This window comes from Macaca thibetana, chromosome 2, assembly GCF_024542745.1.
Source record: "Macaca thibetana thibetana isolate TM-01 chromosome 2, ASM2454274v1, whole genome shotgun sequence".
In the NCBI taxonomy this organism is placed as follows: Eukaryota; Metazoa; Chordata; class Mammalia; order Primates; family Cercopithecidae; genus Macaca; species Macaca thibetana.
The window spans coordinates 440,972-454,534 of record NC_065579.1 but is presented as its reverse complement, the minus strand read 5'-3'; positions in this window follow the sequence as shown (position 1 = coordinate 454,534).

Below are 13,563 nucleotides of genomic sequence, written 5' to 3'. Positions count from 1 at the left end.
TTCATGGAAGACAACTTATCCATGGACTGAGCAGGGGGATGGTTTCAGGATAATTAAAGTACTTTACATTTATTTCAGACTTTATTATATTGCATTATAATATATAATGAAATAATTACATAACTCACCATAATGTAGAATCAGTCAGAGCCCTGAGCTTGTTTTCCTGAAACTAGACAGTTCCATCAGGGGATGATGGGAGACAGTGTCCCCCAAAATGTGGTGCTTATGTCCGAAGTAATCTTGTTTTGATTGCTATCACTGCAAAAAAAAAACCCTGCTTCACAAAGACAGGATTTTGGAAATGGAAGCAGGAGTTTCAGGGATACTACTGACAATGAAATGTCAATGCTTCTGTGGAGAACAGCAGTGGCTTCACTATCCTTACATTTTACATAACATTTGCTATTATTGGTCCTTCTCTGTGTTCTTATTTTTTTCTGATATCTCTCCTTTTAAATGGCACATATAATCCTGTTATTTTATTTCTAAAATTTTTAATGCTTTTCAATGCCTGCAGGTTTTTACTGAATACCTCTATAATCATTTAACTCCAATTCTATTTCAATAGCTAAGCTGCCCATCTGGTATTTCCATTGGTTCTTATACCTATCACAAACTTGATAAATCTGAAGTTCGGTTCTATAGATAATTTTCTTGTAATAGTTTAAAAATATGTTCAAAAATTATTTGAAACTCTTAAAAAAGTATGAAGGATCTTCAAAAAGTCATGGAAAATGCACATGGAAAAAACCATGCATAGATTACAAAAATATTTTGCACCTAATAAACTTGTACTAACTTGTTATAACATGTCTGAACAGGATCTATTTTGAGGAATTATAATAAGGAAACTAAGACAGCAATTTGAAAAGAGATCCTATTAGAGCAACATGAATCCTGCTAAAATTAAAGCAAGAATAAACATCATATGTATGGCAATTTTGGGTGAAAGAATAGTAAAATCACTGATTCTTTATAACAATTTATGAGGACAGTGCCCCCCAACATTCACAAGTTTGCAAATGAATAACTCATTTTAAGAAGCGATGATAAGATGTTGAAGATAAAGCGTGCAGTGGCAGACAATTCACATTAATTCACCAGAAAAGAAATTAATCTTGTTCATGCCCTGCTTTAGGAATGACAACAGTATAAACAACAGTCAACACCATAGCCATCTCAATTGGTTAAATTTACACAATTTTGAAAAATTTTTCCACTCAGTAGATCTGAAAACTCTTGTTTCTAGATCAGCAGCAGACAAGAGCAGAGCTTTCAACTGGAATTGTACATAAGTGTAATCAAGATCCTGAAGCATTTCTTCAGATAATTGTGTGAGGAAGTCAAACACAGCTGTCCCAGTGAAATTTTCAAGCCAAAACACGATTAAAGCAATGGCCACCAAGAGGTGAAAGTGGTCCAGTCTCAGCAAAAGGTGACTGGTCTGGAACAAGGCTCATAGCAACAGTGTCTTAGGATGCTCAAGGCATTTTGCTTGTTGGCTTTCTAGAGGGCCAAAAACAAAAAACCCAATAACACATGCTATTATGAGAGTATTTGGGGAAAGTTAGCCAAAGCTTTAGAAGGAAAATTTCCAGAAAATTTCACCAGAGAATTCTTCTCCACTACAACAATGTTCCTCCTCATTCACCTCATTAAAAAAAGACAATTTTGCCAGGGTTTCCAAGGAAAATTATTAGGCATCCACCTTTTATCCCTGATTTGGCTCCCGCTAACTTCTTTTTCTTTTCTGATTTTAAAAAACTTTAAAGGAGACCCATTTTTCTTCAGTTAATAATGTAAAAAAGGCTGTCTTGACATGGCTATTGCTTATAAAAGTGTCTTGAACTTGATGAAGCTTATGTTGAGAAATAAAGTTTATATATTTTATTTTTATGTTTTACTTGCATTTTTTCACAAACTTATTGAAGTCCTTTCATAGACCCTAATTCTCTTCTTCTTGAAGGTATGTCAAGCTGAAAAGTCCTTTCTGGTGAATGGAAGGTGACGGAAGTGACCCTGTGTGACTTCTGAGTCTAGGTCATAAAAGATTTTGCCACTTATGCTTTGTTTTTTCCTAAGCCACTCACTCTGGAAGAAACCAGCAGCTATTTGGTGAGAACAATCAAGCAGCTCTACAAAAATATCTACGTGGAGAGGACCTGAGGCTTCAATTACAAACCCCACCAACTTGCAGGCCATGAATGTTAGCAAACTTGAAAGTGGATCTTCTAGTTTCGGTCAAGCCTTGGATGACAGCCCCAGTTGAAATCTGACTGTAACCACATGAGATGTCCTGAGGCACAACCACCATGATAAATTGTTCTTGAATTTCTCATTTACAGAAACTCAATTAGGTAATAAATATTGTGATTTTATGCCACAAAGTTTTGGGGTTACATGTTATGAAACAATATATAGCGATTTCACTCTTTCAATATCCATTTTATTTTTTATACAATCATGCATTTTTGATGGTGGGGATAAATCTTGAGAAATGCACCATTGTGTAATATGATTGTTGTGTGAACTTCATAGAATGTACTTACACAAACCTAGGTGGTATAGCCTATCGCAGACCTAGACTATATGGTATAGCCTATTGCTCCTAAACCACAAACCTGTCAGCGTGTTACCATGCTGAATGCTGTAGGAAATTGTAATACTATGGTCAGCATTTGTGTTTATAAACAGAAAAGGTACAGTAAAAATATGGCATAAAAGATTTTAAAATGGTACACTTGAATAGGGCACTTACCTCAGGTGGTCTGCTAATTTTCATGGTGACATGAAGATTCCACTGAAATAGATTCTGCACTATCCCCTGCCATAGGTGGCAGCCTTGACTATGTGCACCGCCCATGAAGGTTGCCTTTGCCTTGCTTTTCCTGACTTGTCAAGTGCATGATGATGTGGTAAGTCAGCACAAGAGCTGAACTCTGTTCTCTTTCTATCGAGTTCTGCAGCTATTTATTCTGAGTTTGGTACCTAGATTTTGTAGACCCCATTTTGTTGACATTCTTGGTAGAATGAGGCCATCTTCATCCCATTGTGCTACCCTTGTATTACTGTTATGTATCATAATGCCTAAAGTTATTTTTTATAAGAACAATCTGAGGGTAGATCATAGGCATAGGACCTTTGTGCCTATTGTTTGAGGCAACCTCACAGAGAGGACAGTTAGTGGTTTCCCTCGATCAGCATCAATTTGGATAAGCATTGCTGTCAGTTACTATGAAACTGGTTACATTCTCCTTTCACTTTTTTCATCTTTAGAAAACATCTTTAATCCATAGAGCATGTTTTCTCTAGTATTATACCCACTAGGGTCATAGGCTTTTTTCTGCTTTAAGATACGGCCAACCATTGCATTAGGGCTGAGATATTAGGTGCACAGGATTACACACAAACTGTACTCTAAATACTCTTCATTTTAGGATAAAACTATTGGTACATATATACTTTAATTACAATTCTTACACTTATTTCTCTGAGTAGTATTACTTCATCAAGGATTATTTGAACCTTTAATGGCCACATTCATTAATGTTGACTAGAGAAACATTGTTCCTTTGAGAGGCAATTTAGAAAAACAAAGATCCCTCAGGTACAATGGGCAGTATTTTTAGTTGGTAGGAAGAAGACTCTACATAGAATTCTAAATAAAACATTGTTCCACTGAAATATTCTGTGGCTGAAGATGAAAAAAATTACAATCAGAAGCAACAAAAACTAGATACATGTTTTAGTAAATCCTTCCCCTCTTTTTCCTTCGGTTGCCTCCTGGCGTGCAGCTCTCCCTCCTGCCCCTTATGATTCTGACCTCTCTTCTTTCGCCCCACCATTGACTTCTCCTTCTCGCTTCTTGTTCTGAAATTATTTTCCCAACTGTCATAAATTTCCAAATTGTTTGTTTCATCTAAAGATCCACCTTTACCATGAGCCAGATATGTAAGCAACTGCAGAATTTAAATCTAGTGCATGAGTTCAGAGTTGTACATGAACTAACAAGTTATAATGAACAATTTGTAAAAACTAAAGAGAATCAAATATTCATCAAATAATCTAGAATTATTTAGGGCACATATGGCCCAGAGTTACTTGACATATCAACTTGCACATCTGTTATTTGGAACATCAGATGCTAAATCCTGGATGACAAATGTGATTGGTCTGACCTCGTAGAGAACTTGTAGAATTCCTCTTTCTGAAATAAAGATCAGGGTCAAAATCATTCATAAAAAGAGTAAAACTACTAAACTATAAAATAATTTGGAGATAGACTATAAAATTTATTGTCACAACTCAGAGTTAAATAAAACAGGTTTTCATTAAAAATCAAATGTAAAAGTTATAAAACTTAAAATATTAATAGGGATCATTATAAAAGCTATCACAAATACTCAACAGGAAACTTCAGAAATTATAATTATTTTGCCATTTATGTTTTATTATCAACTATAATTGTGTTTCTTAAAAGAAAGAAATATGTCATTATGAGGTGATCAGAAAGCAGACAAGGATGTTAGACATTTTCTCATCTATTCACTCAGCAATGCTGCCACAGAACTAAACGTGTGCCAAGGGCCCTGGTGGGCCCAGCATGTGGTGCTGAGACGTGATGGAGTGGCCCTTTCCCCTACTCAAGGAGCCCACAGTCTGAGGATATATGGACAAAAACACTAAAGCAAGTGCAAGTAAAAGGAGAGTAAATGCTATAATTAAAATAAAGTAGGATGTTGGGAGGGAGGGTGGGGGGCCACAGCATTCGAGGGACCCAAATGCCTCACTGAGGTGACATTTATGCCATGACCAGGATGACAACAGAGGGCCAGCCCTGCACAAGTCTGGGAACAGTGTTGGGGAGATGCCACTCCTGGTGGAGACATGCAGGCAGAAGTGACTTTGGCAGAGGATGTGAGAAAGAGGCTGGTGGATCTAGAGGGAGCCTGGGGAAAAGGAGAGGGAAGGAGGACTCTGGGGCCTGGAAGAAGAAGATAGTGATCTGCTTCTCTCTGACAACATTGTCCCCAAACTCAGCACCTTTAACAACAAATCCCTACTATCCCATGGTTTATGTGGACCTGAATCTGGACACAGGTTCACTGGCTGCCTGCACCTGGGGCTCCATGAGGCCGAGACTGTGTTCTCAGCTGAAGCTGGGCTGTGGGAGGATTGGCTTCCAAGCACACTCATATGGGTACTGGTTGGATTCAGTGTAGATGAGAGCCTGAGTGTCTCCCGGGGCCTGGGCCCTCCCTCATTCTCTGTTGTGTAGGCCACTGCATAGAGCAGCTCATAACACTGAAGCTTGCTTTCTGAAGTTGAGGAATGCAGTAGAAAGACAGGGAGAGAAATGTGTATTGACAGAGAAAAAGAAAGACATAGGCAGAAAATGAGGGAGAAAATACTGGACAGAGTAATAAAAGAGATGTGAGAAATCAAGAGAGAGACATGTAGAGTTGACATGCAGGGATAATGAGCAGTCAGTAGCCCAGCAGGGCCTTTGGATGGGTTTTATGGAAGAAAGCAAGGGGCCGAGAGGATGAAACTTTGAAAAAGTGATCTTACTTCCTTGGTGACAGACCCCAACAGAACTTAGAACTCTGGTACCCAAGCACCCATGTCCTAGAGACAGCCCTGTATCTAGGTCACTTGGTGGGAAATGCTTAAGAGGGCACGATGTGCTCCTGCTATATCCCAACTCTCTCAGGCTCTTCCTTCAGGAAGGTCTAAAGTGTAACCCTTTTCTGAGATGCTGACATTGGCTTATTCCTCACCCCAGATGTCTCTGGAGATTTTGTAGGGATCACCCAGAGGTAACATGTGAGCCTAGGGCAGGCCCCTCCAGCCTAGGTCTCACCAGTGCTGTCATTTCTTTTTACATTAGAATGTAAAGAAAAATTAGAAATTTAAAATAGGAACAATTGACCAAAATTACATTTTTGTTATATTCCCTAAGGTTCTGTATTGGTGGTGGTGGTGCTGGTGGTGGTTTGTTTCAGAAAGGACCTCACTCTCACTCAGGCTGGAGTTCAGGAGTGCAATCATAATTCATTGTAGCCTAGATCTCCTGAGCTCAAGCAATTCTCTCACCTCAGCCTCCCAAGTAGCTGAGAGACTATAGGTGCACACCACAACACCTGGCTAATATATATTTTTTGTTTTTAGCAGAGATGAGGTCTCAGTATGTAGCTCAGGTCTGTCTTGAACTCCTGAACTCAAGCAATCCTCAATTTTTGATACATAGCTTTGCTAGGTGTAGGATTCTTAGTCGACAGTTATTTTTTTTCTTTCTGTGAGCACTGGCCAAGGAAAGTTTAAAAAGAATAAACAGAGAAACTTCAAATAAGGCAATTAAATGAACAAATAAAGAGCTGAGAAACAAAAAAGATTGAGTATTGAGGTTGTACTTATGGCAGCTAATGATAGAATAGAGCCAGTCAGAGAGTTCAGGCAGAATTGTATTTGCAGAGAGTAGAAGACTGAGGGTGAGGGTATCCTAAAGGAGGCCAACTGGAAGACTTGTCTGTTATAGAATCAAAGACAATGCATGGGAGGGAACACACCACACCAAACCCAAACAGGCTGAGCTGGCGCTGTGTGCTAAGATACATAGGTTTGTGGGAAGAAAAGCTACCATTATAACGTCAAGTTTTTTTTAAATTAAAAGTATCATAAATGTGGCAGTTATAATCAGGATTAAGGTGAACGCTTAAGTTATAATTCAGGTTTGGTTGGTGGGTGTCACAAAGCAAAAAGTGTGTCTGTTGCCAAGAAGTAGGTGTTCTAGTTTGTGAAATAAAATATCCCATGACTAGAGACAGTAGAGGAGAAAAAGGGATGGGATGGCAAACACAGGTTCCTGGAAATTTATGCCAAAATAAGGTATATAAAGAAGGACAGTGTGCATCTCAGTCATCAGTGCTTCCTGCAATGGAGGTGTTTTTTTCTGCCCTTGATAAATACACCAGGCCTACTATGTGAGAGGTGAAAAGCAGCCTGCATTCTGCTTCCCACGCCAGGTGCCTTGACTTGGGGCTCTTTTCCCAGGGAGAAAAAGCACATCTTTTAAGTAATTTTGGAGCATGAGGTATCTTCCAAATTCCAACAAAGTAGCTTATATTTCTAGGTGATCCTGAGACCACTGAAGAAGAAATAAATGAAGGCCATGAAACTTTCTTGAACTTGTGGGAATCCATGAGAAAATCTGACATTATGTTATCTTCTCTTGGAAGGTAGAAATAACGTTTAACTTCTGTTTTGCTGACAAGAAATGTGGTCCTGAGCAAGGCTACCTGGGACAATGACCTCACACATGGAAAAGGTTGGAGCCCATCTGTTTCCAACCTGCTGTTTTCCAAAAATTAGGAAAGTTCAGTTTTCCCTTTGATAACTGTCTGTTTCTAACAATCCCAATGCCAGGGCTGTCCTGTTTCTACAAGTGACAATGACAAATATAGGCCTGAAGGAAGATGAACTGATGGCATTCCCAGCTTGCTGTCTTGCTTCTACAGGGGACAATGACAATATAGACCTGAAGGAAGATGAGCTGATGGCATTCCCAGCTTATTACCACTCCTTGGGGGCCTTATCTCACATACATGGATTCAATTCATAGACTCAGCTGGGTAAGGATCTGTTATTCAGCTGCATTAAAAGTGACTGCTTAAGACTCAGGTGTGTGGTGAAATGAGGCAGAATTTTCTCAGTGGAGTGTTAGGAGAATTTTCTCCTCATAACTACCATCTTACTATCACTAAATCATAGCTAAAATAAGGAAATGATTCAAGAAGAAATACAAATGTAATCTTAGGACATAAATTTAGAGATTTGTGGAAAGCACTTCATAATTTTATGGTATTCTCTTTGAGCTGGGATTATAGTTGACATTTCATTATAATATATTAGTTATACTAGACTTTATGCATTTGTTTAAATTTTTATTATACTTTAAGTTCTGGGATACAGGGGCAGGGTGTGCAGGTTTGTTACCTAGATATAGACATGCCATGGTGGTTTGCTGCACCCATCAACCCGTCATCTACATTAGGTGTTTCTCCTAATGCTATTCCTCCCCCAGCCCCCCAGCCCCAGACAGGCCCCGGTGTGTGATGTTACCCTCCTTGTGGGAGGAGAACATGTATATACCCATGTGGTCTCATTGTTCAACTCCCACTTATAAGTGAGAACATGCGGTTTTTGGTTTTCTTTTCATTTCCTCTTTTTTTTTTTTTGATGAAGTTTCACTCTTATTGCCCATGCTGGAGTGCAATGGCACAGTCTCAGCTTATTGCAACCTCTGCCTCCCAGGTTCAAGCTATCCTCCAGCCTCAGCCTCCCAAGTAGCTAGGATTACAGGCATATGCCACCACACCTGGCTAATTTTCTGTATTTTTAGTAGAGACAGGGTTTCTCCATGTTGGTCAGGCTGGTCTCAAACTCCTGACCTCAGGCGATCTGCCCGCTTCAGCCTCTCAAAGTTCTGGGATTACAGGCATGAGCCACTGCGCCTGGCCTGGTTTTCTTTTCTTGTGTTAGTTTGCTGAGAATGATGGTTTCCAGCTTCATCTATGTCCCTGGAAAGGACATAAACTCATCAATTTTTATGGCTGCATAGTATTCCATGGTGTATATTTGCCACATTTTCTAAATCCAGTCTATTATTGATGGGCATTTGGGTTGGTTCCAAGTCTTTGCTATTGTGAACAATGCTGAAATAAACAATGCTGAAATATGTGTGTATGTGTCTTTACAGTAGAATGATTTATACTCCTTTGAGTATATACCAAGTAATAGGATTGTTGAGTCAAATGGTATTTCTTGTTCTAGATCCTTGAGGAATCGCCACACTGTCTTCCACAATATTTGAACTAATTTAAACTCCCACTAACAGTGTAAAAGCATTCCTATTTTCTACATCTTCTCCAGCATCTGTTGTTTCCTGAATTTTTAATAATCACCATTCTAACTGGTGTGAGATGGTCTCATTGTGGTTTTGATATGCATTTCTCTAATGACCAGTTATGATGAGGTGGTTTTTTTTTTTTTTTTCATGTATTTGTTGGCCACATAAATGTCTTTTTCTGAGAAGTGTCTATTCATTTCCTTTGGCCCTTTTTTGATGGGGTTGTTTTTTTCTTGTGAATTTAAGTTCTTGTAGATTCTGGATATTAACCCTTTATCAGATGGATAGATTGCAAAAATTTTCTCCCATTCTGTAGGTTGCCTTTCACTCTGATGAGTTTATTTTGCTGTGCAGAAGCTCTTTAGTTTAACTAGATCCCATTTGTCAATTTTGGCTTTTGTTTCCATTGCTTTTAGTGTTTCAGTCATGAAGTCTTTGCCCATGCCTATGTCCTAAATGGTATTGACTAGGTTTTGTTCTAGGGTTTTTATGGTTTTAGGTCTTATGTTTAAGTCTTTAATCCATCTTGAGTTAATTTTTGTATACGGTGTAAGGAAGATGTACAGTTTCAGTTTTCTGCATATGGCTAGCCAGTTTTCCCAACACGATTTATTAAATAAGGGATCCTTTCCCCATTGCTTGTGTTTGTTTTGTGTTTGTCAGGTTTGTCATCAGATGGTTGTATGTGTATGATCTTATTTCTGAGTTCTCTATTCTGTTCCATTGGTCTATGTGTCTGTTTTTGTACCAGTACCATGCTGTTTTGGTTACTGCAGCCTTATTGTATAGTTTGAAGTTGGGTAGTGTGATGCCTGCAGCTTTGTTCTTTTTACTTAGAGTTGTTTTGGCTATTTGGGCTCTTTTTTAGTTCCATAAGAATTTTTAAATAATTTCTTCTAATTCTCTGAAGAATGTCAATGGTAGTTTAATGGGAATAGCACTGAATTCTTTTACAAGTTACTTTGGGCAGTATAGCCATTTTCATGAATTAATTCTTCCTATCCATGAGCATAACTGTTTCTCCATTTGTTTGTGTCCTCTCTGATTTCTCTGGGCAGTGGTTTGTAGTCCTCCTTGAAGAGGTCCTTCATTTCTCTTGTTAGCTGTATTCCTAGGTATTTGATTCTCTTTGAGCAATTGTGAATGAAGTTCATTCATGATTTGGCTCTCTGCTTGCCTTTTGTTGGTGCACAGGAATGCTAACGACTTTTGCACATTGATTTTGTATCCTGAGACTTTGCTGAAGTGGTTTATCAGCTTAAGAAGCTTTTGGGCTAAGATGATGGGGTTTTCTAGACACAGGATCATGTAATTTGCAAGCAAAGATAATTTGACTTCCTCTCTTCCTATTTAAATACCTTTTTTTCTTTTTCCTGCCCAATGGCCCTGGCCAGAAATTTCAATACTATGTTGAATAGGAGTGGCGAGAGAGGCCATCCTTGTCTTGTGCCTGTTTTCAAGGAGGATACTTCCAGCTTTTGCCCATTCAGTATGATATTGGCTGGGGGTTTGTCATGTATGGCTCTTATTATTTTGAGGTATCATCCTTCAAAGCTACTTTATTGAGAGTTTTTTTTTTTTTTTTTTAACATGAAGGGATGTTGAATTTTATTGAACGCCTTTTCTGCATCTGTTGAGATAATCACACAACTTTTGTGTTTAGTTCTGTTTATGTGATGAATTACATTTATAGATTTGCCTGTGTTGAACCAACCTTGTATCCTGGGGATGAAGCCATCTTTTTTTTTTTTTTTTTTTTTTTTTTTTTTTTTTTTTTTGAGACAGAGTATCGCTCAGTCGCCCAGGCTGGGGTGCAGTGGTGTGATTTTGGCTCACTGTAAGCTCCGCCTCCAGGGTTCATGCCGTTCTCCTGCCTCAGCCTCCCGAGTGGCTGGGACTACAGGCACCCGCCACCACGCCCAGCTAATTTTTTGTGTGTATTTTTAGTAGAGACGGGGTTTCACCGTGTTAGCCAGGATGGTCTCGATCTCCTGACCTCATGATCCACCCATCTCGGCTTCCCAAAGTGCTAGGATTACAGGAGTGAGCCACCACGCCCGGCCAGGATGAAGTCATTTTGATTGTGGCAGATCAGTGTATCCTTATCAGTCTTACGTTCAGTTTTTTTACATAATCCCATATTTCTTGAAGGTTTTGTTCATTCTTTTTAGTTCTTTTCTCTCTATTCTTTTCTTCCTATCTTATATCAGACAGACAGTTTTCAAGCTCTGAGATTCTTTCCTCCACGTGGGCTATTCTGCTAATGATACTTGTGGTTGCATTGTGAAGTTCTGGTGTTGTTTTTTTCAGCTCCATCAGGTCAGTTATGTTGCTCTCTAAACTGAATGTTCTGGGTATCAGCTACCGTATTCTTTCATGATTTTTGGCTCCTTGCATTAAGTTAGAACATGCTCCTTTAGCTCAGTGAAGTTTGTTATTACCCACCTCTTAAAGCCTATTTTTGTCAATTAAGCCATCTGAGCCTCGGGTCAGTTCTGTGCCCTTGCTGGGGAGGTGGTGGTGTCATTTAGAGGAGAAGAGGCACTCTGCCTTTTTGAGTTTTCAGCATTTTTGTGTTGATGCTTTCTCATCTTTGTGGGCTTATCTATCTTTTATCTTTGATGTTGCTGACCTTTGAATGGGGTTTTTGTGGGGTCTTTTTTGTTGATATTGTTGTTGTTGCTTTCTGTTTGTTTTTAACACTTCCCGAGGGCTGCTGTGGTTTTTCGGGGGTCCACTCTGGACCCTAGTCGCCTCAGTCTCTCCTGCACCTAGAGGTATCACCAGTGAAGGCTGTGAAACAGCAAAAATGGCAGCCTGATCCTTCCTCTGGGAGCACCATCCAAGGGGGCACTGACTTGATGCCAGTTGGAATGCTCCTGTAGGAGGTGTCTGGGGACCCCTGTTGAGTGGTCTTACCCAGTCGAGAGGAACAGGATCAGGGACTGCTTAAAGAAGCACTCTGGCTGCCCCTTGGCAGAGCAGGTATGCTGTGCTGATCCCCGGGAGTCTCCAGAGCCAGCAGGCTGGCAAGGCTAGGTCGGCTGAACTTGGGAGACAGCATCTACCCCTCTCCCTGGGGACTTCATCCCAGGGAGAAATGAGAGTTCTGTCCACAGAACTATGGCTGGAGTTGGGGAGGCCCTGTCCAGTGAGGAGGGATGGATTTCGGTCTCACTTAAAGAAGCAGCCTGGCCACAATCCAGCACAGCAGCTGTGCTGTGTTATGGGGAACTCCTCCTGGTCCCTGGTGCCAGCAGGCTAGAGTGGCCAACTCAAACCGCAGATATAGCGGCTGCCCCTCCCCCTGGGAACTCTGTCCATCTCCGGCTATCTCCAGCCTGCTGACCCCCACCAGCTGGAATTCCAAGCCAATGGGTCTTGTGAGGGGCTGTGGGAGTGGGGCCTCAGAATGACTTTACTTGTGAGGTGCTGTGGGAGTGGGGCCTCAGAATGACGTCACTTGTGAGAGGCTGTGTGAGTGGAGCCTCAGAATGACATCACTTGTGAGGTGCTGTGGGAGAGGGGCCTCAGAATGACGTCACTTGTGAGGGGCTGTGGGAGTGGGGCCTCAGAATGACATCACTTGTGAGGCACTATGGGAGTGGGGCCTCAGAATGATGTCACTTGTGAGAGGCTGTGTGAGTGGAGCCTCAGAATGACATCACTTGTGAGGTGCTGTGGGAGAGGGGCCTCAGAATGACGTCACTTGTGAGGGGCTGTGGGAGTGGGGCCTCAGAATGACATCACTTGTGAGGCACTATGGGAGTGGGGCCTCAGAATGATGTCACTTGTGAGAGGCTGTGTGAGTGGAGCCTCAGAATGACGTCACTTGTGAGGTGCTGTGGGAGTGGGGCCTCAGAATGACGTCACTTGTGAGGGGCTGTGGGAGTGGGGCCTCAGAATGACGTCACTTGTGAGGGGCTGTGGGAGTGGGGCCTCAGAATGACGTCACTTGTGAGGGACTGTGGGAGTGGGGTCTCAGAATGACGTCACTTGGCTCCCTGGATTCAGCCCCCTTCCTAGGGGAATGCATGGATGTATCTCCCGCTTTGCTGGAATTCTTGGGGCAGAGTACACAAAACTCCTGGGTTTCCAGCATGCCCCAGTGAGCCAGCGAGCTTTCCGCCGAGACTCCACACAGCTCTGTGCTTCAGACCCAGGCCATGGGGGCTGGGCTCACGAGGGGACCTCCTGATCTGCAGGTTGCCAAGATCCGTGGGAGAAGCGTGGTTTCCCGAGCAGAGTCGCACACTCACTCACCGCCTCCCTTGGCTGCGACTGGGGGCTCCCCTAGCTCGTGCCCACTTGGGTGGGCCATCGCCCCACTTGCTTTTCCTCACTCCCTGTGGGTCGAGCTGTCTGCCTAGTCAGTCCCAGTGCAAGAACCTGGATACCTCAACTGAAGGTGCAGATTCACTCGCACTTGTCACTGCTCTCCGTGAGAGCCACGGGCCACAGTTGCTTGTAATCAGCCAGCTTGACCCCATCTAAAGTATGATTTCTTAATACATGAGATGTTTTAAATACATAACAATAACGATATTTATCACAAATAATATTTTGTCTCAATGTGATATAAAAATTGCTAATAAATCAATTCTTTTTTGGTTACCACAAAACTGTCTGGAAATGTAATGTCTGCCATTTAT